Genomic DNA, 18,525 nt, shown 5'->3' with positions numbered 1-18,525 from the left:
TAATCATGTCGAAAATAACAACTTTCGATCAAAATTCGTTGGCGACTGGCGCCATGGCTTAGTTGGTTAAAGCGCCTGTCTAGTAAACAGGAGATCCTGGGTTCGAATTCCAGTGGTGCCTTAGTCATAGGGATCCCGCAGACCATTTTGACTTAAATCTTTTCTTCTACATTCTATGAATTCAATAATTAAAGTTCAGCTTTTTTCGCGACCGACATACAAAGAATCGAAATCGTTAAAGTGTATACGTGATCAGTGCTTTCGGAGGCAAGATTGGAAAAAATTACAACGTGATGTTCAACATAAAATCGACGGATGCCCAACTACAAACGACAATTAACAGGTATTTAGTAATTAGAATTATTCGAGATCTATTTCTCCTAAATCAGGAATATGGGTTTCAACTAGTTCTTATGGAGTGAATAGAAAAGGCGTGAGTCATAAACTTGATTTCAAAGTCACGAATCCATTTGAGGGCCAAATGTGTTATGCTACTGGGCGGCCTTGAGACGAATACGAATTCGAAGAACAGAGCGAATTTAACTAGTTTCTTATTTCTTTCACTAATCTGCAATATATGCACTTTCTTGAGGTTTGAATATGAACAATTCAAAGTTAAAAGAGCAGTTCTGCATTTGGAGTACACTCAAAGTATACAAACGACTGACTCTCTTAAAACCATATAACAAAGGTTCCACCGAGATTTGAACTTGGATCGCTGGATTCAGAATCCAGAGTGCTAACCATTTCACCATGGGGCCAATAATACAAGTTGTTTTATGTTCTGCTTTATTGTTCATAACGTCGTCAGGTGTACCGGACATTTGAAATCGGATCACTTAAACTTTCAAATAATCCATACTGTTAAGCCCTACAATCTGTCTACTACAATGTTTACTAGAGTCCCAATTTTAATTAAAAGGATCTGATTTAAGTTATTTGACAACTCCTATGTGTTTGTTAAGTGTTTCATGGTAGTGATAAAAGGACGTTGTAAGAAGTGGGATTCGAACCCACGTCTCCATTCGGAGACCAGAATTCTCACGATCCAGCTTAAGGAAAGAGGTGACTCTTGAGTCGGGCGCCCTAGACCACTCGGCCATCCTGACAACTGCTTGTAGGTTGTTATTGGTGCTCTATTAAATCATATTTCAGTCTTACAAAAACGACTCACGCGAGATGCTATTTGTTTTAAAAGCATATGACTGTAAGCACTTAATACCAACTCCTGTTTGCGGTATTACTGTGTGACAGAACCAGGGAGGTATGATTATGAGTTTATATAAAAAGTTTTGTCATCAAATCACAATATTCAAAAATAGCTGAGGAATTCATACCGCACAGGTTCCACCGAGATTTGTACTCGGATCGCTGGATTCAAACTCCAGAGTGCTAACCATTACAACACGGGGCCGCCGACATATGCGGTTTGTGATAATTAAAATAATAATAAACATAATCAAGTCGAAATTAACAACTTTCGATCAAAATTAGGCGGTGGCGATGGCGATGGCGCCATGGCTTAGTTGGTTAAAGCGCCTGTCTAGTAAACAGGAGATCCTGGGTTCGAATCCCAGTGGTGCCTTAGTCATAGGGATCCCGCAGACCATTTTGACTTAAATATTTTCTTCTACATTCTATGAATTCAAGAATTAAAGTTCACCTTTTTCGCGACCGACATACAAAGAATCGAAATCGTTAAAGTGTATACGTGATCAGTGCTTTCGGAGGCAAGATTGGAAAAAATTACACCGTGATGTTCAACATAAAATCGACGGACGCCCAACTACAAACGACGATTAACAGGTATTTAGTAATTAGAATTATTCGAGATCTATTTCTTTTAAATCAGGAATATGGGTTTCAACTCGTTCTTATGGAGTGAACAGAAAAGGCGTGAGTCATAAACTTGATTTCAAAGTCACGAATCCATTTGAGGACCAAATGTGGTATGCTACTGGGCGGCCTTGAGACGAATACGGATTCGAAGAACAGAGCGAATTTAACTAGTTTCTTATTTCTTTCACTAATCTGCAATATATGCACTTTCTTGAGGTTTGAATATGAACAATTTAAAGTTGAAAGAGCAGTTCTGCATTCGGAGTACACTCAAGGTACACAAACGACTGACTCTCTTAAAACCATATAACAAAGGTCCCACCGAGATTTGAACTCGGATCGCTGGATTCAGAGTCCAGAGTGCTAACCATTACACCATGGGGCCAATAAAACAAGTTGTTTTATGTTCTGCTTTATTGATCATAACGTCGTCAGGTGTACCGTAAATTTGAAATCGGATCACTTAAACTTTCAATTTTTCCAGACTGTTAAGCCCTACAATCTGTATACTACAATGTTTACTAGAGTCCTAATTTTAATTAAAAGGATCTTATTTAAGGTATTTGACAACTCCTATGTGTTTGTTAAGTGTTTTATGGTAGTGATAAAAGGGCGATGTCAGAAGTGGGATTAGAACCCACGCCTCCATTTGGAGACCAGAATTCTCACAATCCAGCTTAAGGAAAGAGGTGACTCTTGAGTCTGGCGCCTTAGACCACTCGGCCATCCTGACAACTGCTTGTAGGGTGATATTGGTGCTCTATTAAATCATATTTCAGTCTTACAAAAACGACTCACGCGAGATACTATTTGTTTTAAAAGCATATGACTGTAAGCACTTAATACCAACTCCTGTTTGCGGTATTACTGTGTGACAGAACCAGGGAGGTATGATTATGAGTTTATATAAAAAGTTTTGTCATCAAATCACAATATTCAAAAATAGCTGAGTAATTCATACCGCACAGGTCCCACCGAGATTTGAACTCGGATCGCTGGATTCAAAGTCCAGAGTGCTAACCATTACACCATGGGGCCGCCGATATATGCGATTTGTGATAATTAAAATAATAATAATCATAATCAAGTCGAAAATAACAACTTTCGATCAAAATTCGTTGGCAATTGGCGCCATGGCTTAGTTGGTTAAAGCGCCTGTCTAGTAAACAGGAGATCCTGGGTTCGAATTCCAGTGGTGCCTTAGTCATAGGGATCCCGCAGACCATTTTGACTTAAATCTTTTCTTCTACGTTCTATGAATTCAATAATTAAAGTTCAGCTTTTTCGCGACCGACATACAAAGAATCGAAATCGTTAAAGTGTATACGTGATCAGTGCTTTCGGAGGCAAGATTGGAAAAAATTACACCGTGATGTTCAACATGAAATCGACGGATGCCCAACTACAAACGACGATTAACAGGTATTTAGTAATTAGAATTATTCGAGATCTATTTCTCCTAAATCAGGAGTATGGGTTTCAACTCGTTCTTATGGAGTGAACAGAAAAGGCGTGAGTCATAAACTTGATTTCAAAGTCACGAATCCATTTGAGGGCCAAATGTGTTATGCAACTGGGCGGCCTTGAGACGAATACGAATTCTAAGAACAGAGCGAATTTAACTAGTTTCTTATTTCTTTCACTAATCTGCAATATATGCACTTTCTTGAGGTTTGAATATGAACAATTCAAAGTTGAAAGAGCAGTTCTGCATTCGGAGTACACTCAAAGTATACAAACGACTGACTCTCTTAAAACCATATAACAAAGGTTCCACCGAGATTTGAACTTGGATCGCTGGATTCAGAATCCAGAGTGCTAACCATTTCACCATGGGGCCAATAATACAAGTTGTTTTATGTTCTGCTTTATTGTTCATAACGTCGTCAGGTGTACCGGACATTTGAAATCGGATCACTTAAACTTTCAATTAATCCAGACTGTTAAGCCCTACAATCTGTATACTAAAATGTTTAGTAGAGTCCCAATTTTAATTAAAAGGATCTGATTTAAGTTATTTGACAACTCCTATGTGTTTGTTAAGTGTTTTATGGTAGTGATAAAAGGACGTTGTAAGAAGTGGGATTCGAACCCACGTCCCCATTCGGAGACCAGAATTCTCACGATCCAGCTTAAGGAAAGAGGTGACTCTTGAGTCTGGGGCCCTAGACCACTCGGCAATCCTGACAACTGCTTGTAGGTTGTTATTGGTGCTCTATTAAATCATATTTCAGTCTTACAAAAACAACTGACGCGAGATACTATTTGTTTTAAAAGCATATGACTGTAAGCACTTGATACCAATTCCTGTTTGCGGTATTATTGTGTGACAGAACCAGGGAGGTATGATTATGAGTTTATATAAAAAGTTTTGTCATCAAATCACAATATTCAAAAACAGCTGAGGAATTCATGCCGCACAGGCCCCACCGAGATTTGTACTCGGATCGCTGGATTCAAACTCCAGAGTGCTAACCATTACACCACGGGGCCGCCGACATATGCGGTTTGTGATAATTAAAATAATAATAAACATAATCAAGTCGAAATTAACAACTTTCGATCAAAATTAGGCGGTGGCGATGGCGATGGCGATTGGCGCCATGGCTTAGTTGGTTAAAGCGCCTGTCTAGTAAACAGGAGATCCTGGGTTCGAATCCCAGTGGTGCCTTAGTCATAGGGAGCAGTTCTGCATTCGGAGTACACTCAAAGTATACAAACGACTGACTCTCTTAAAACCATATAACAAAGGTTCCACCGAGATTTGAACTTGGATCGCTGGATTCAGAATCCAGAGTGCTAACCATTTCACCATGGGGCCAATAATACAAGTTGTTTTATGTTCTGCTTTATTGTTCATAACGTCGTCAGGTGTACCGGACATTTGAAATCGGATCACTTAAACTTTCAATTAATCCAGACTGTTAAGCCCTACAATCTGTATACTACAATGTTTAGTAGAGTCCCAATTTTAATTAAAAGGATCTGATTTAAGTTGTTAATTTCGACTTGATTATGTTTATTATTATTTGACAACTCCTATGTGTTTGTTAAGTGTTTTATGGTAGTGATAAAAGGACGTTGTAAGAAGAGGGATTCGAACCCACGTCCCCATTCGGAGACCAGAATTCTCACGATCCAGCTTAAGGAAAGAGGTGACTCTTGAGTCTGGCGCCCTAGACCACTCGGCCATCCTGACAACTGCTTGTAGGTTGTTATTGGTGCTCTATTAAATCATATTTCAGTCTTACAAAAACGACTGACGCGAGATACTATTTGTTTTAAAAGCATATGACTGTAAGCACTTAATACCAACTCCTGTTTGCGGTATTACTGTGTGACAGAACCAGGGAGGTATGATTATGAGTTTATATAAAAAGTTTTGTCATCAAATCACAATATTCAAAAACAGCTGATGAATTCATACCGCACAGGCCCCACCGAGATTTGTACTCGGATCGCTGGTTAAACTCCAGAGTGCTAACCATTACACCACGGGGCCGCCGACATATGCGGTTTGTGATAATTAAAATAATAATAAACATAATCAAGTCGAAATTAACAACTTTCGATCAAAATTAGGCGGTGGCGATGGCGATGGCGATTGGCGCCATGGCTTAGTTGGTTAAAGCGCCTGTCTAGTAAACAGGAGATCCTGCGTTCGAATCCCAGTGGTGCCTTAGTCATAGGGATACCGCAGACCAATTTGACTTAAATCTTTTCTTCTACATTCTATGAATTCAATAATTAAAGTTCAGATTTTTCGCGACCGACATACAAAGAATCGAAATCGTTAAAGTGTATACGTGATCAGTGCTTTCGGAGGCAAGATTGGAAAAAATTACATCGTGATGTTCAACATAAAATCGACGGACGCCCAACTACAAACGACGATTAACAGGTATTTAGTAATTAGAATTATTCGAGATCTATTTCTTCTAAATCAGGAATATGGGTTTCAACTCGTTCTTATGGAGTGAACAGAAAAGGCGTGAGTCATAAACTTGATTTCAAAGTCACGAATCCATTTGAGGACCAAATGTGGTATGCTACTGGGCGGCCTTGAGACGAATACGGATTCGAAGAACAGAGCGAATTTAACTAGTTTCTTATTTCTTTCACTAATCTGCAATATATGCACTTTCTTGAGGTTTGAATATGAACAATTTAAAGTTGAAAGAGCAGTTCTGCATTCGGAGTACACTCAAGGTACACAAACGACTGACTCTCTTAAAACCATATAACAAAGGTCCCACCGAGATTTGAACTCGGATCGGTGGATTCAGAGTCCAGAGTGCTAACCATTACACCATGGGGCCAATAAAACAAGTTGTTTTATGTTCTGCTTTATTGTTCATAACGTCGTCAGGTGTACCGTACATTTGAAATCGGATCACTTAAAGTTTCAATTTTTCCAGACTGTTAAGCCCTACAATCTGTATACTACAATGTTTACTAGAGTCCCAATTTTACTTAAAAGGATCTGATTTAAGTTATTTGACAACTCCTATGTCTTTGTTAAGTGTTTTATGGTAGTGATAAAAGGGCGATGTCAGAAGTGGGATTCGAACCCACGCCTCCATTTGGAGAACAGAATTCTCACAATCCAGCTTAAGGAAAGAGGTGACTCTTGAGTCTGGCACCTTAGACCAATCGGCCATCCTGACAACTGCTTGTAGGGTGATATTGGTGCTCTATTAAATCATATTTCAGTCTTACAAAAACGACTCACGCGAGATACTATTTGTTTTAAAAGCATATGACTGTAAGCACTTAATACCAACTCCTGTTTGCGGTATTACTGTGTGACAGAACCAGGGAGGTATGATTATGAGTTTATATGAAAAGTTTTGTCATCAAATCACAATATTCAAAAATAGCTGAGGAATTCATACCGCACAGGTCCCACCGAGATTTGAACTCGGATCGCTGGATTCAAAGTCCAGAGTGCTGACCATTACACCATGGGGCCGCCGATATATGCGATTTGTGATAAATAAAATAAAAATAAACATAATCAAGTCAAAATTAACTACTTTCGATCAAAATTCGTTGGCGATTGGCGCCATGGCTTAGTTGGTTAAAGCGCCTGTCTAGTAAACAGGAGATCCTGGGTTCGAATCCCAGTGGTGCCTTAGTCATAGGGATCCCGCAGACCATTTTGACTTAAATCTTTTCTTCTACATTCTATGAATTCTATAATTAAAGTTCAGCTTTTTCGCGACCGACATACAAAGAATCGAAATCGTTAAAGTGTATACGTGATCAGTGCTTTCGGAGGCAAGATTGGAAAAAATTACACCGTGATGTTCAACATAAAATCGACGGATGCCCAACTACAATCGACGATTAACAGGTATTTAGTAATTAGAATTATTCGAGATCTATTTCTCCTAAATCAGGAATATGGGTTTCAACTCGTTCTTATGGAGTGAACAGAAAAGGCGTGAGTCATAAACTTGATTTCAAAGTCACGAATCCATTTGAGGGCTAAATGTGTTATGCTACTGGGCGGCCTTGAGACGAATACGAATTCGAAGAACAGAGCGAATTTAACTAGTTTCTTATTTCTTTAACTAATCTGCAATATATGCACTTTCTTGAGGTTTGAATATGAACAATTCAAAGTTGAAAGTGCAGTTCTGCATTCGGAGTACACTCAAAGTATACAAACGACTGACTCTCTTAAAACCATATAACAAAGGTTCCACCGAGATTTGAACTTGGATCGCTGGATTCAGAATCCAGAGTGCTAACCATTTCACCATGGGGCCAATAATACAAGTTGTTTTATGTTCTGCTTTATTGTTCATAACGTCGTCAGGTGTACCGGACATTTGAAATCGGATCACTTAAACTTTCAATTAATCCAGACTGTTAAGCCCTACAATCTGTATACTACAATGTTTACTAGATTACCAATTTTAATTAAAAGGATCTGATTTAAGTTATTTGACAACTCCTATGTGTTTTTTAAGTGTTTTATGGTAGTGCTAAAAGGACGTTGTAAGAAGTGGGATTCGAACCCACGTCTCCATTCGGAGACCAGAATTCTCACGATCCAGCTTAAGGAAAGAGGTGACTCTTGAGTCTGGCGCCTTAGACCACTCGGCCATCCTGACAACTGCTTGTAGGGTGTTATTGGTGCTCTATTAAATAATATTTCAGTCTTACAAAAACGACTCACGCGAGATACTATTTGTTTTAAAAGCATATGACTGTAAGCACTTAATACCAACTCCTGTTTGCGGTATTACTGTGTGACAGAACCAGGGAGGTATGATTATGAGTTTATATAAAATGTTTTGTCATCAAATCACAATATTCAAAAATAGCTGAGGAATTCATACCGTACAGGTCCCACAGAGATTTGAACTCGGATCGCTGGATTCAAAGTCCAGAGTGCTAACCATTACACCATGGGGCCGCCGATATATGCGATTTGTGATAATTAAAATAATAATAAACATAATCAGGTCGAAATTACCAACTTTCGATCAAAATTCGTTGGCGATTGGCGCCATGGCTTAGTTGGTTAAAGCACCTGTCTAGTAAACAGGAGATCCTGGGTTCGAATCCCAGTGGTGCCTTAGTCATAGGGATCCCGCAGACCGTTTTGACTTAAATCTTTTCTTCTACATTCTATGAATTCAATAATTAAAGTTTAGCTTTTTCGCGACCGACATTCAAAGAATCGAAATCAATAAAGTGTATACGTGATCAGTGCTTTCGGAGGCAAGATTGGAAAAAAATTACACCGTGATGTTCAACATAAAATCGATGGACGCCCAACTACAAACGATGGTTAACAGGTATTTAGTAATTAGAATTATTCGAGATTCTATTTCTCCTAAATCAGGAATATGGGTTTCAACTCGTTCTTATGGAGTGAACAGAAAAGGCGTGAGTCATAAACTTGATTTCAAAGTCACGAATCCATTTGAGGGCCAAATGTGTTATGCTACTGGGCGGCCTTGAGACGAATACGGATTCGAAGAACATAGCGAATTTAACTAGTTTCTTATTTCTTTCACTAATCTGCAATATATGCACTTTCTTGAGGTTTGAATATGAACAATTCAAAGTTGAAAGAGCAGTTCTGCATTCGGAGTACACTCAAAGTATACAAACGACTGACTCTCTTAAAACCATATAACAAAGGTCCCACCGAGATTTGAATTCGGATTGCTGGATTCCGAGTTCAGAGTGCTAACCATTACACCATGGGGCCAATAATACAAGTTGTTTTATGTTCTGCTTTATTGTTCATAACGTCGTCAGGTGTACCGGACTTTTGAAATCGGATCACTTAAACTTTCAATTAATCCAGACTGTTAAGACCTACAATCTGTATACTACAATGTTTACTAGAGTCCCAATTTAAAAAAAAAGGATCTGATTTAAGTTATTTGACAACTCCTATGTGTTTGTTAAGTGTTTTATGCTAGTGATAAAAGGACGTTGTCAGAAGTGGGATTCGAACCCACGCCTCCATTCGGAGAGCAGAATTCTCACAATCCAGCTTAAGGAAAGAGGTGACTCTTGAGTCTGGCCCCTTAGACCACTCGGCCATCCTGACAACTGCTTGTAGGGTGTTATTGGTGCTCTATTAAATCATATTTCACTCTTACAAAAACGACTCACGCGAGATACTATTTGTTTTAAAAACATATGACTGTAAGCACTTAATACCAACTTCTGTTTGCGGTATTACTGTGTGACAGAACCAGGAAGGAATGATTATGAGTTTATATAAAAAGTTTTGTCATCAAATCACAATATTCAAAAATAGCTGAGGAATTCATACCATACAGGTCCCACCGAGATTTGAACTCGGATCGATGGATTCAAAGTCCAGAGTGCTAACCATTACATCATGGGGCCGCCGATATATGCGATTTGTGATAATTAAAATAATATTAAACATAATCAAGTCGAAATTAACAACTTTCGATCAAAATTCGTTGGCGGTTGGCGCCGTGGCTTAGTTGGTTAAAGCGCCTGTCTAGTAAACAGGAGATCCTGGGTTCGAATCCCAGTGGTGCCGTAGTCATAGGGATCCCGCAGACCATTTTGACTTAAATCTTTTCTTTTACATTCTATTAATTCAATAATTAAAGTTCAGCTTTTTCGCGACCGACATACAAAGAATCGAAATTGTTAAAGTGTATACGTGATCAGTGCTTTCGGAGGCAAGATTTGAAAAAATTACACGGTGATGTTCAACATAAAATCGACAGACGCCCAACTACAAACGACGATTAACAGGTATTTAGTGATTAGAATTATTCGAGATCTATTTCTCCTAAATTGGGAATATGGGTTTCGACTCGTTCTTATGGAGTGAACAGAAAAGGCGTGAGTCATAAACTTGATTTCAAAGTCACGAATCCATTTGAGGGCCAAATGTGTTATGCTACTGGGCGGCCTTGAGACGAATACGGATTCGAAGAACAGAGCGAATTTAACTAGTTTCTTATTTTATTCACTAATCTGCAATATATGCAATTTCTTGAGATTTGAATATGAACAATTCAAAGTTGAAAGAGCAGTTCTGCATTCGGAGTACACTCAAAGTATACAAACGACTGACTCTCTTAAAACCATATAACAAAGGTCCCATTGAGATTTGAACTCGGATCGCTGGATTCAGAGTCCAGGGTGCTAACCATTACACCATGGGGCCAATAATGCAAGTTGTTTTAAGTTCTGCTTTATTGTTCATAACGTCGTCAGGTGTACCGAACATTTGAAGTCGGATCACTTAAACTTTCAATTAATCCAGAATGTTAAGCCCTACAATCTGTATACTACAATGTTTACTAGAGTCCCAATTTTAATTAAAAGGATCTGATTTAAGTTATTTGACAACTCCTATGTGTTTGTTAAGTGTTTTATGGTAGTGATAAAAGGACGTTGTCAGAAGTGGGATTCGAACCCACGCCTCCATTCGGAGACCAGAATTCTCACAATCCAGCTTAAGGAAAGAGGTGACTCTTGAGTCTGGCGCCTTAGACCACTCGGCCATCCTGACAACTGCTTGTAGGGTGTTATTGGTGCTCTATTAAATCATATTTCAGTCTTACAAAAACGACTCACGCGAGATACTTTTTGTTTTAAAAACATATGACTGTAAGCACTTAATACCAACTTCTGTTTGCGGTATTACTGTGTGACAGAACCAGGGAGGAATGATTATGAGTTTATATAAAAAGTTTTGTCTTCAAATCACAATATTCAAAAATAGCTGAGTAATTCATACCATACAGGTCCCACCGAGATTTGAACTCGGATCGATGGATTCAAAGTCCAGAGTGCTAACCATTACACCATGGGGCCGCCGATATATGCGATTTGTGATAATTAAAATAATAATAAACATAATCAGGTCGAAATTACCAACTTTCGATCAAAATTCGTTGGCGATTGGCGCCATGGCTTAGTTGGTTAAAGCACCTGTCTAGTAAACAGGAGATCCTGGGTTCGAATCCCAGTGGTGCCTTAGTCATAGGGATCCCGCAGACCATTTTGACTTAAATCTTTTCTTCTACATTCTATGAATTCAATAATTAAAGTTTAGCTTTTTCGCGACCGACATTCAAAGAATCGAAATCAATAAAGTGTATACGTGATCAGTGCTTTCGGAGGCAAGATTGGAAAAAAATTACACCGTGATGTTCAACATAAAATCGACGGACGCCCAACTACAAACGATGGTTAACAGGTATTTAGTAATTAGAATTATTCGAGATTCTATTTCTCCTAAATCAGGAATATGGGTTTCAACTCGTTCTTATGGAGTGAACAGAAAAGGCGTGAGTCATAAACTTGATTTCAAAGTCACGAATCCATTTGAGGGCCAAATGTGTTATGCTACTGGGCGACCTTGAGACGAATACGGATTCGAAGAACAGAGCGAATTTAACTAGTTTCTCATTTCTTTCACTAATCTGCAATATATGCACTTTCTTGAGGTTTGAATATGAACAATTCAAAGTTGAAAGAGCAGTTCTGCATTCGGAGTACACTCAAAGTATACAAACGACTGACTCTCTTAAAACCATATAACAAAGGTCCCACCGAGATTTGAACTCGGATTGCTGGATTCAGAGTCCAGGGTGCTAACCATTACACCATGGGGCCTATAATGCAAGTTTTTTTATTTTCTGCTTTATTGTTCATAACGTCGTCAGGTGTACCGGACATTTGAAGTCGGATCACTTAAACTTTCAATTAATCCCGAATGTTAAGCCCTACAATCTGTATACTACAATGTTTACTAGAGTCCCAATTTTAATTAAAAGGATCTGATTTAAGTTATTTGACAACTCCTATGTGTTTGTTAAGTGTTTTATGGTAGTGATAAAAGGACGTTGTCAGAAGTGGGATTCGAACCCACGCCTCCATTCAGAGACCAGAATTCTCACAATCCAGCTTAAGGAAAGAGGTGACTCTTGAGTCTGGCGCCTTAGACCACTCGGCCATCCTGACAACTGCTTGTAGGGTGTTATTGGTGCTCTATTAAATCATATTTCAGTCTTACAAAAACGACTCACGCGAGATACTATTTGTTTTAAAAACATATGACTGTAAGCACTTAATACCAACTTCTGTTTGCGGTATTACTGTGTGACAGAACCAGGGAGGAATGATTATGAGTTTATATAAAAAGTTTTGTCTTCAAATCACAATATTCAAAAATAGCTGAGTAATTCATACCATACAGGTCCCACCGAGATTTGAACTCGGATCGATGGATTCAAAGTCCAGAGTGCTAACCATTACACCATGGGGCCGCCGATATATGCGATTTGTGATAATTAAAATAATAATAAACATAATCAGGTCGAAATTAACAACTTTCGATCAAAATTCGTTGGCGATTGGCGCCATGGCTTAGTTGGTTAAAGCACCTGTCTAGTAAACAGGAGATCCTGGGTTCGAATCCCAGTGGTGCCTTAGTCATAGGGATCCCGCAGACCATTTTGACTTAAATCTTTTCTTCTACATTCTATGAATTCAATAATTAAAGTTTAGCTTTTTCGCGAACGACATTCAAAGAATCGAAATCAATAAAGTGTATACGTGATCAGTGCTTTCGGAGGCAAGATTGGAAAAAAATTACACCGTGATGTTCAACATAAAATCGACGGACGCCCAACTACAAACGATGGTTAACAGGTATTTAGTAATTAGAATTATTCGAGATTCTATTTCTCCTAAATCAGGAATATGGGTTTCAACTCGTTCTTATGGAGTGAACAGAAAAGGCGTGAGTCATAAACTTGATTTCAAAGTCACGAATCCATTTGAGGGCCAAATGTGTTATGCTACTGGGCGGCCTTGAGACGAATACGGATTCGAAGAACAGAGCGAATTTAACTAGTTTCTCATTTCTTTCACTAATCTGCAATATATGCACTTTCTTGAGGTTTGAATATGAACAATTCAAAGTTGAAAGAGCAGTTCTGCATTCGGAGTACACTCAAAGTATACAAACGACTGACTCTCTTAAAACCATATAACAAAGGTCCCACCGAGATTTGAATTCGGATCGCTGGATTCAGAGTCCAGGGTGCTAACCATTACACCATGGGGCCAATAATGCAAGTTGTTTTATGTTCTGCTTTATTGTTCATAACGTCGTCAGGTGTACCGGACATTTGAAGTCGGATCACTTAAACTTTCAATTAATCCAGAATGTTAAGCCCTACAATCTGTATACTACAATGTTTACTAGAGTCCCAATTTTAATTAAAAGGATCTGATTTAAGTTATTTGACAACTCCTATGTGTTTGTTAAGTGTTTTATGCTAGTGATAAAAGGACGTTGTCAGAAGTGGGATTCGAACCCACGCCTCCATTCGGAGACCAGAACTCTCACAATCCAGCTTAAGGAAAGAGGTGACTCTTGAGTCTGGCGCCTTAGACCACTCGGCCATCCTGACAACTGCTTGTAGGGTGTTATTGGTGCTCTATTAAATCATATTTCAGTCTTACAAAAACGACTCACGCGAGATACTTTTTGTTTTAAAAACATATGACTGTAAGCACTTAATAACAACTTCTGTTTGCGGTATTACTGTGTGACAGAACCAGGGAGAAATGATTATGAGTTTATATAAAAAGTTTTGTCTTCAAATCACAATATTCAAAAATAGCTGAGTAATTCATACCATACAGGCCCCACCGAGATTTGAACTCGGATCGATGGATTCAAAGTCCAGAGTGCTAACCATTACACCATGGGGCCGCCGATATATGCGATTTGTGATAATTAAAATAATAATAAACATAATCAGGTCGAAATTACCAACTTTCGATCAAAATTCGTTGGCGATTGGCGCCATGGCTTAGTTGGTTAAAGCACCTGTCTAGTAAACAGGAGATCCTGGGTTCGAATCCCAGTGGTGCCTTAGTCATAGGGATCCCGCAGACCATTTTGACTTAAATCTTTTCTTCTACATTCTATGAATTCAATAATTAAAGTTTAGCTTTTTCGCGACCGACATTCAAAGAATCGAAATCAATAAAGTGTATACGTGATCAGTGCTTTCGGAGGCAAGATTGGAAAAAAATTACACCGTGATGTTCAACATAAAATCGACGGACGCCCAACTACAAACGATGGTTAACAGGTATTTAGTAATTAGAATTATTCGAGATTCTATTTCTCCTAAATCAGGAATATGGGTTTCAACTCGTTCTTATGGAGTGAACAGAAAAGGCGTGAGTCATAAACTTGATTTCAAAGTCACGAATCCATTTGAGGGCCAAATGTGTTATGCAACTGGGCGGCCTTGAGACGAATACGGATTCGAAGAACAGAGCGAATTTAACTAGTTTCTTATTTCTTTCACTAATCTGCAATATATGCACTTTCTTGAGGTTTGAATATGAACAATTCAAAGTTGAAAGAGCAGTTCTGCATTCGGAGTACACTCAAAGTATACAAACGACTGACTCTCTTAAAACCATATAACAAAGGTCCCACCGAGATTTGAACTCGGATCGCTGGATTCAAAGTCCAGATTGCTAACCATTACACCATGGGGCTGCCGATATATGCGATTTGTGATAATTAAAATAATAATAAACATAATCAAGTCGAAATTAACAACTTTCGATCAAAATTAGGCGATGGCGATGGAGATGGCGTTGGCGACTGGCGCCATGGCTTAGTTGGTTAAAGCGCTTGTCTAGTAATCAGGAGATCCTGGGTTCGAATCCCAGTGGTGCCTTAGTCATAGGGATCCCGCAGACCATTTTGACTTAAATCTTATCTTCTACATTCTATGAATTCAATAATTAAAGTTCAGCTTTTTCGCGAACGACATACAAAGAATCGAAATCGTTAAAGTGTATACGTGATCAGTGTTTTCGGAGGCAAGATTGGAAAAAATTACACCGTGATGTTCAACATGAAATCGACGGACGCCCAACTACAAACGACGATTAACAGGTAATTAGTAATTAGAATTATTCGAGATCTATTTCTCCTAAGACAGGAATATGGGTTTCAACTCGTTCGTATGGAGTGAACAGAAAAGGCGTGGGTCATAAACTTGATTTCAAAGTCACGAATCCATTTTAGGGCCAAATGTGTTATGCTACTGGGCGGCCTTGAGACGAATACGGATTCGAAGAACAGAGCGAATTTAACTAGTTTCTCATTTCTTTCACTAATCTGCAATATATGCACTTTCTTGAGGTTTGAATATGAACAATTCAAAGTTGAAAGAGCAGTTCTGCATTCGGAGTACACTCAAAGTATACAAACGACTGACTCTCTTAAAACCATATAACAAAGGTCCCATCGAGATTTGAACTCGGATCGCTGGATTCAGAGTCCAGGGTGCTAACCATTACACAATGGGGCCAATAATGCAAGTTGTTTTATGTTCTGCTTTATTGTTCATAACGTCGTCAGGTGTACCGGACATTTGAAGTCGGATCACTTAAACTTTCAATTAATCCAGAATGTTAAGCCCTACAATCTGTATACTACAATGTTTACTAGAGTCCCAATTTTAAATTAAAGGATCTGATTTAAGTTATTTGACAACTCCTATGTGTTTGTTAAGTGTTTTATGGTAGTGATAAAAGGACGTTGTCAGAAGTGGGATTCGAACCCTCGCCTCCATTCGGAGACCAGAATTCTCACAATCCAGCTTAAGGAAAGAGGTGACTCTTGAGTCTGGCGCCTTAGACCACTCGGCCATCCTGACAACTGCTTGTAGGGTGTTATTGGTGCTCTATTAAATCATATTTCAGTCTTACAAAAACGACTCACGCGAGATACTTTTTGTTTTAAAAACATATGACTGTAAGCACTTAATACCAACTTCTGTTTGCGGTATTACTGTGTGACAGAACCAGGGAGGAATGATTATGAGTTTATATAAAAAGTTTTGTCTTCAAATCACAATATTCAAAAATAGCTGAGTAATTCATACCATAAAGGTCCCACCGAGATTTGAACTCGGATCGATGGATTCAAAGTCCAGAGTGCTAACCATTACACCATGGGGCCGCCGATATATGCGATTTGTGATAATTAAAATAATAATAAACATAATCAGGTCGAAATTACCAACTTTCGATCAAAATTCGTTGGCGATTGGCGCCATGGCTTAGTTGGTTAAAGCACCTGTCTAGTAAACAGGAGATCCTGGGTTCGAATCCCAGTGGTGCCTTAGTCCTAGGGATCCCGCAGACTATTTTGACTTAAATCTTTTCTTCTACATTCTATGAATTCAATAATTAAAGTTTAGCTTTTTCGCGACCGACATTCAAAGAATCGAAATCAATAAAGTGTATACGTGATCAGTGCTTTCGGAGGCAAGATTGGAAAAAAATTACACCGTGATGTTCAACATAAAATCGACGGACGCCCAACTACAAACGATGGTTAACAGGTATTTAGTATTTAGAATTATTCGAGATCTATTTCTCCTAAATCAGGAATATGGGTTTCAACTCGTTCTTATGGAGTGAACAGAAAAGGCGTGAGTCATAAACTTGATTTCAAAGTCACGAATCCATTTGAGGGCCAAATGTGTTATGCTACTGGGCGGCCTTGAGACGAATACGGATTCGAAGAACAGACCGAATTTAACTAGTTTCTTATTTCTTTCACTAATCTGCAATATATGCACTTTCTTGAGGTTTGAATATGAACAATTCAAAGTTGAAAGAGCAGTTCTGCATTCAGAGTACACTCAAAGTATACAAACGACTGACTCTCTTAAAACCATATAACAAAGGTCCCACCGAGATTTGAACTCGGATCGCTGAATTCCGAGTTCAGAGTGCTAACCATTACACCATGGGGCCAATAATACAAGTTGTTTTATGTTCTGCTTTATTGTTCATAACGTCGTCAGGTGTACCGGACATTTGAAGTCGGATCACTTAAACTTTCAATCAATCCAGAATGTTAAGCCCTACAATCTGTATACTACAATGTTTACTAGAGTCCCAATTTTAATTAAAAGGATCTGATTTAAGTTATTTGACAACTCCTATGTGTTTGTTAAGTGTTTTATGGTAGTGATAAAAGGACGTTGTCAGAAGTGGGATTCGAACCCACGCCTCCATTCGGAGACCAGAATTCTCACAATCCAGCTTAAGGAAAGAGGTGACTCTTGAGTCTGGCGCCTTAGACCACTCGGCCATCCTGACAACTGCTTGTAGGGTGTTATTGGTGCTCTATTAAATCATATTTCAGTCTTACAAAAACGACTCACGCGAGATACTTTTTGTTTTAAAAACATATGACTGTAAGCACTTAATACCAACTTCTGTTTGCGGTATTACTGTGTGACAGAACCAGGGAGGAATGATTATGAGTTTATATAAAAAGTTTTGTCTTCAAATCGCAATATTCAAAAATAGCTGAGTAATTCATACCACACAGGTCCCACCGAGATTTGAACTCGGATCGATGGATTCAAAGTCCAGAGTGCTAACCATTACACCATGGGGCCGCCGATATATGCGATTTGTGATAATTAAAATAATAATAAACATAATCAGGTCGAAATTACCAACTTTCGATCAAAATTCGTTGGCGATTGGCGCCATGGCTTAGTTGGTTAAAGCACCTGTCTAGTAAAGAGGAGATCCTGGGTTCGAATCCTAGTGGTGCCTTAGTCATAGGGATCCCGCAGACCATTTTGACTTAAATCTTTTCTTCTACATTCTATGAATTCAATAATTAAAGTTTAGCTTTTTCGCGACCGACATTCAAAGAATCGAAATCAATAAAGTGTATACGTGATCAGTGCTTTCGGAGGCAAGATTGGAAAAAAATTACACCGTGATGTTCAACATAAAATCGACGGACGCCCAACTACAAACGATGGTTAACAGGTATTTAGTAATTAGAATTATTCGAGATTCTATTTCTCCTAAATCAGGAATATGGGTTTCAACTCGTTCTTATGGAGTGAACAGAAAAGGCGTGAGTCATAAACTTTATTTCAAAGTCACGAATCCATTTGAGGGCCAAATGTGTTATGCTACTGGGCGGCCTTGAGACGAATACGGATTCGAAGAACAGAGCGAATTTAACTAGTTTCTTATTTCTTTCACTAATCTGCAATATATGCACTTTCTTGAGGTTTGAATATGAACAATTCAAAGTTGAAAGAGCAGTTCTGCATTCGGAGTACACTCAAAGTA

General features: G+C 38.7%; 33 non-coding genes across 33 annotated transcripts; 13 read left to right on the top strand and 20 right to left on the bottom strand.

The window, feature by feature from the left end:
- The first annotated feature begins 47 nt into the window (after positions 1–47).
- Positions 48–121, top strand: Trnat-agu (transfer RNA threonine (anticodon AGU)). The gene has a single exon. It is a non-coding gene; the product is annotated as a tRNA-Thr (tRNA).
- Positions 122–1,511: 1,390 nt separating this feature from the next.
- Positions 1,512–1,585, top strand: Trnat-agu (transfer RNA threonine (anticodon AGU)). Its single transcript has one exon. It is a non-coding gene; the product is annotated as a tRNA-Thr (tRNA).
- A 567-nt stretch (positions 1,586–2,152) lies between these two features.
- On the bottom strand, positions 2,153–2,224 carry Trnaq-cug (transfer RNA glutamine (anticodon CUG)). The gene has a single exon. It is a non-coding gene; the product is annotated as a tRNA-Gln (tRNA).
- Positions 2,225–2,455: 231 nt separating this feature from the next.
- Positions 2,456–2,572, bottom strand: Trnal-caa (transfer RNA leucine (anticodon CAA)). The gene is made up of 2 exons: positions 2,535–2,572; positions 2,456–2,501 (listed from the first exon to the last, which is right to left on the bottom strand). It is a non-coding gene; the product is annotated as a tRNA-Leu (tRNA).
- A 233-nt stretch (positions 2,573–2,805) lies between these two features.
- Positions 2,806–2,877, bottom strand: Trnaq-uug (transfer RNA glutamine (anticodon UUG)). Its single transcript has one exon. It is a non-coding gene; the product is annotated as a tRNA-Gln (tRNA).
- Positions 2,878–2,966: 89 nt separating this feature from the next.
- On the top strand, positions 2,967–3,040 carry Trnat-agu (transfer RNA threonine (anticodon AGU)). The gene has a single exon. It is a non-coding gene; the product is annotated as a tRNA-Thr (tRNA).
- Positions 3,041–4,436: 1,396 nt separating this feature from the next.
- Positions 4,437–4,510, top strand: Trnat-agu (transfer RNA threonine (anticodon AGU)). Its single transcript has one exon. It is a non-coding gene; the product is annotated as a tRNA-Thr (tRNA).
- Positions 4,511–5,445: 935 nt separating this feature from the next.
- Trnat-agu (transfer RNA threonine (anticodon AGU)) lies at positions 5,446–5,519 on the top strand. The gene has a single exon. It is a non-coding gene; the product is annotated as a tRNA-Thr (tRNA).
- Positions 5,520–6,086: 567 nt separating this feature from the next.
- Positions 6,087–6,158, bottom strand: Trnaq-cug (transfer RNA glutamine (anticodon CUG)). The gene has a single exon. It is a non-coding gene; the product is annotated as a tRNA-Gln (tRNA).
- A 581-nt stretch (positions 6,159–6,739) lies between these two features.
- On the bottom strand, positions 6,740–6,811 carry Trnaq-uug (transfer RNA glutamine (anticodon UUG)). Its single transcript has one exon. It is a non-coding gene; the product is annotated as a tRNA-Gln (tRNA).
- An 89-nt stretch (positions 6,812–6,900) lies between these two features.
- Positions 6,901–6,974, top strand: Trnat-agu (transfer RNA threonine (anticodon AGU)). The gene has a single exon. It is a non-coding gene; the product is annotated as a tRNA-Thr (tRNA).
- Positions 6,975–7,844: 870 nt separating this feature from the next.
- Trnal-caa (transfer RNA leucine (anticodon CAA)) lies at positions 7,845–7,961 on the bottom strand. Its single transcript has 2 exons — positions 7,924–7,961; positions 7,845–7,890 (listed from the first exon to the last, which is right to left on the bottom strand). It is a non-coding gene; the product is annotated as a tRNA-Leu (tRNA).
- A 233-nt stretch (positions 7,962–8,194) lies between these two features.
- On the bottom strand, positions 8,195–8,266 carry Trnaq-uug (transfer RNA glutamine (anticodon UUG)). Its single transcript has one exon. It is a non-coding gene; the product is annotated as a tRNA-Gln (tRNA).
- Positions 8,267–8,355: 89 nt separating this feature from the next.
- On the top strand, positions 8,356–8,429 carry Trnat-agu (transfer RNA threonine (anticodon AGU)). Its single transcript has one exon. It is a non-coding gene; the product is annotated as a tRNA-Thr (tRNA).
- Positions 8,430–9,301: 872 nt separating this feature from the next.
- Positions 9,302–9,418, bottom strand: Trnal-caa (transfer RNA leucine (anticodon CAA)). Its single transcript has 2 exons — positions 9,381–9,418; positions 9,302–9,340 (listed from the first exon to the last, which is right to left on the bottom strand). It is a non-coding gene; the product is annotated as a tRNA-Leu (tRNA).
- Positions 9,419–9,812: 394 nt separating this feature from the next.
- On the top strand, positions 9,813–9,886 carry Trnat-agu (transfer RNA threonine (anticodon AGU)). Its single transcript has one exon. It is a non-coding gene; the product is annotated as a tRNA-Thr (tRNA).
- Positions 9,887–10,756: 870 nt separating this feature from the next.
- On the bottom strand, positions 10,757–10,873 carry Trnal-caa (transfer RNA leucine (anticodon CAA)). Its single transcript has 2 exons — positions 10,836–10,873; positions 10,757–10,802 (listed from the first exon to the last, which is right to left on the bottom strand). It is a non-coding gene; the product is annotated as a tRNA-Leu (tRNA).
- A 233-nt stretch (positions 10,874–11,106) lies between these two features.
- Positions 11,107–11,178, bottom strand: Trnaq-uug (transfer RNA glutamine (anticodon UUG)). Its single transcript has one exon. It is a non-coding gene; the product is annotated as a tRNA-Gln (tRNA).
- An 89-nt stretch (positions 11,179–11,267) lies between these two features.
- Trnat-agu (transfer RNA threonine (anticodon AGU)) lies at positions 11,268–11,341 on the top strand. Its single transcript has one exon. It is a non-coding gene; the product is annotated as a tRNA-Thr (tRNA).
- Positions 11,342–11,910: 569 nt separating this feature from the next.
- Trnaq-cug (transfer RNA glutamine (anticodon CUG)) lies at positions 11,911–11,982 on the bottom strand. Its single transcript has one exon. It is a non-coding gene; the product is annotated as a tRNA-Gln (tRNA).
- A 231-nt stretch (positions 11,983–12,213) lies between these two features.
- Trnal-caa (transfer RNA leucine (anticodon CAA)) lies at positions 12,214–12,330 on the bottom strand. The gene is made up of 2 exons: positions 12,293–12,330; positions 12,214–12,259 (listed from the first exon to the last, which is right to left on the bottom strand). It is a non-coding gene; the product is annotated as a tRNA-Leu (tRNA).
- Positions 12,331–12,563: 233 nt separating this feature from the next.
- Positions 12,564–12,635, bottom strand: Trnaq-uug (transfer RNA glutamine (anticodon UUG)). Its single transcript has one exon. It is a non-coding gene; the product is annotated as a tRNA-Gln (tRNA).
- An 89-nt stretch (positions 12,636–12,724) lies between these two features.
- Positions 12,725–12,798, top strand: Trnat-agu (transfer RNA threonine (anticodon AGU)). The gene has a single exon. It is a non-coding gene; the product is annotated as a tRNA-Thr (tRNA).
- An 872-nt stretch (positions 12,799–13,670) lies between these two features.
- Positions 13,671–13,787, bottom strand: Trnal-caa (transfer RNA leucine (anticodon CAA)). The gene is made up of 2 exons: positions 13,750–13,787; positions 13,671–13,716 (listed from the first exon to the last, which is right to left on the bottom strand). It is a non-coding gene; the product is annotated as a tRNA-Leu (tRNA).
- Positions 13,788–14,020: 233 nt separating this feature from the next.
- Positions 14,021–14,092, bottom strand: Trnaq-uug (transfer RNA glutamine (anticodon UUG)). Its single transcript has one exon. It is a non-coding gene; the product is annotated as a tRNA-Gln (tRNA).
- Positions 14,093–14,181: 89 nt separating this feature from the next.
- Positions 14,182–14,255, top strand: Trnat-agu (transfer RNA threonine (anticodon AGU)). The gene has a single exon. It is a non-coding gene; the product is annotated as a tRNA-Thr (tRNA).
- Positions 14,256–15,006: 751 nt separating this feature from the next.
- Positions 15,007–15,080, top strand: Trnat-agu (transfer RNA threonine (anticodon AGU)). Its single transcript has one exon. It is a non-coding gene; the product is annotated as a tRNA-Thr (tRNA).
- Positions 15,081–15,950: 870 nt separating this feature from the next.
- Positions 15,951–16,067, bottom strand: Trnal-caa (transfer RNA leucine (anticodon CAA)). The gene is made up of 2 exons: positions 16,030–16,067; positions 15,951–15,996 (listed from the first exon to the last, which is right to left on the bottom strand). It is a non-coding gene; the product is annotated as a tRNA-Leu (tRNA).
- A 233-nt stretch (positions 16,068–16,300) lies between these two features.
- Trnaq-uug (transfer RNA glutamine (anticodon UUG)) lies at positions 16,301–16,372 on the bottom strand. The gene has a single exon. It is a non-coding gene; the product is annotated as a tRNA-Gln (tRNA).
- An 89-nt stretch (positions 16,373–16,461) lies between these two features.
- Trnat-agu (transfer RNA threonine (anticodon AGU)) lies at positions 16,462–16,535 on the top strand. The gene has a single exon. It is a non-coding gene; the product is annotated as a tRNA-Thr (tRNA).
- Positions 16,536–17,103: 568 nt separating this feature from the next.
- Positions 17,104–17,175, bottom strand: Trnap-cgg (transfer RNA proline (anticodon CGG)). Its single transcript has one exon. It is a non-coding gene; the product is annotated as a tRNA-Pro (tRNA).
- Positions 17,176–17,406: 231 nt separating this feature from the next.
- Trnal-caa (transfer RNA leucine (anticodon CAA)) lies at positions 17,407–17,523 on the bottom strand. The gene is made up of 2 exons: positions 17,486–17,523; positions 17,407–17,452 (listed from the first exon to the last, which is right to left on the bottom strand). It is a non-coding gene; the product is annotated as a tRNA-Leu (tRNA).
- Positions 17,524–17,756: 233 nt separating this feature from the next.
- Positions 17,757–17,828, bottom strand: Trnaq-uug (transfer RNA glutamine (anticodon UUG)). Its single transcript has one exon. It is a non-coding gene; the product is annotated as a tRNA-Gln (tRNA).
- Positions 17,829–18,525: the final 697 nt, after the last annotated feature.

The sequence above is a fragment of the Styela clava genome, chromosome 8 (assembly GCF_964204865.1).
Source record: "Styela clava chromosome 8, kaStyClav1.hap1.2, whole genome shotgun sequence".
NCBI classification, from domain to species: domain Eukaryota; kingdom Metazoa; phylum Chordata; class Ascidiacea; order Stolidobranchia; family Styelidae; genus Styela; species Styela clava.
The sequence above is the reverse complement of the archived record's forward strand: the minus strand, read 5'-3'. Positions and strand labels throughout refer to the sequence as shown.